Source organism: Babylonia areolata, chromosome 29 (assembly GCF_041734735.1).
Source record: "Babylonia areolata isolate BAREFJ2019XMU chromosome 29, ASM4173473v1, whole genome shotgun sequence".
In the NCBI taxonomy this organism is placed as follows: Eukaryota; Metazoa; Mollusca; class Gastropoda; order Neogastropoda; family Buccinidae; genus Babylonia; species Babylonia areolata.
In genome coordinates this window covers 33,073,501-33,075,164 of record NC_134904.1, presented here as the reverse complement: position 1 = coordinate 33,075,164, position 1,664 = coordinate 33,073,501, and the positions used below count along the sequence as shown (strand labels likewise).

At 40.0% G+C, this 1,664-nt stretch overlaps 1 pseudogene; it reads left to right on the top strand.

Annotated features, from left to right (window-relative positions):
* The first annotated feature begins 612 nt into the window (after positions 1-612).
* Positions 613-1,037, top strand: LOC143274902 (small ribosomal subunit protein eS26 pseudogene; annotated as a pseudogene).
* The last annotated feature ends 627 nt before the right edge of the window (positions 1,038-1,664 follow it).

The following is a 1,664-nucleotide window of genomic DNA, read 5'->3' as shown; positions in this document are numbered from 1 at the left end:
AATTACACAGAAAGCCTCTTCCAACAATAAAAATCAAACAATCGTTGGACGGGATAGCATCATATCTAAAACATTACATTTTTCAACATTCTTTTTTTTTAAAATAAACATCTGTGACCATAGAACTTTCACTTTGACTCGGCTATCCAAACGTAAAAAGTGAGTTGATGTGATATTAGATCAAAATGTGATATTAGATCAAAAAGAAAAAGAAAAACTGAAGTACCTATAATAATTTTGCAGTTATTGAGCTTTATTTTTTGTCGGACATTTTCAATCGTTTCCATGGCAACTGGTGCATGAAGAGAGTGTTTTTATGTTGTTTGTTTTTTTAATTTATTTCTTTTGACATTTTTGTGAATCCTGGGTGGTAACTAACAATATTCACCTACAGTAATAATCAGAATTTAGAATAAAACTGTTTTGAAAATAGCTCCCATGTCTGACCTTAACAACTTCTAGGGGAGCATCCGAGGGTGTTTTGAGCTTGGTCACAATGGACAGGCATTCAGATACTAGGAACCTAAAATTATTATTTTAAAAAAAAAGTATTGGTTGAAAAGATTAAGTTAATAAGAAGTCACTTCCTTTATTGCCGGAAACGGAGTCAACATGACACAGAAACGGAGAAATAATGGGCGGTCCAAGAAGGGACGTGGACATGTGAAATTTGTGCGTTGCACTAACTGCGCACGCTGTGTGCCAAGGACAAGGCCATCAAGAAGTTTGTCATCAAGAACATCGTTGAAGCTGCGGCTGTGAGAGACATATCTGATGCCAGTGTCTCTGAAGTGTATGCTCTTCCCAAGCTGTATGCCAAACTGCTCTACTGTGTGAGCTGCGCCATACAATCCAAGGCAGTTCGTAACCGATCACGTGAAGCCAGGAAAGACCGCACTCCACCCATCCGCTTCCGCCTAGTCAGGGAAGGACAAGGCCCACGTGCGGATGGCCAGGGAGGACAAGGAGGTGCTGGACCTCGTTAACATCATAGTCATGTTGTTAAAAGTAATAAATTGGGGTTGATGTCAAAAAAAAAAAAAAAAAAAAAAAAGATAAGAAGAAACACTCCCCGCAACATACTCCTAATGATCTGAGCACCACAACATCAAGGGGTAGCCTATAAGGGTGCTTTCAGCATGCCCACTGATACTAGGAACTTCAACCACCACACCACGGAGTTCTCTGGCATCAGTGAACTAACGGTGCCTCCATTTCTCCCTCCATCTGTGATCTTTAGGTCTAATTCTTTGGTGATTTAGTTTTTCTAGTTGTCCTCCCAATTAATGAGATAACTGGCAGAAGTGTGTTCTCAACACACCTCATGGTGAGCGCTGCTAAGTGCTACAACACCATAATATCAAGAGCACCTGGTTGTAACGATCCCGGGCCAGTCTGCATGAGGCGTTCAGCGCTAAGTCTGCTGAGAGAAGATTATTCCTGAGTACATGGACTTTACCTTAACATTATTCCTAAGTACCTTTTTTTATTTATTATTATTATTTTTATTTATATATTTTTTTATCACAACAGATTTCTCTGTGTGAAATTCCGGCTGCTCTCCCCAGGGACAGCGCATCGCTACACTACAGCGCCACCCCACCCCCTCCTTTTTTTTTTTTTCCTGCGTGCAGTTTTATTTGTTTGTTTTTTTCCTATCAAAG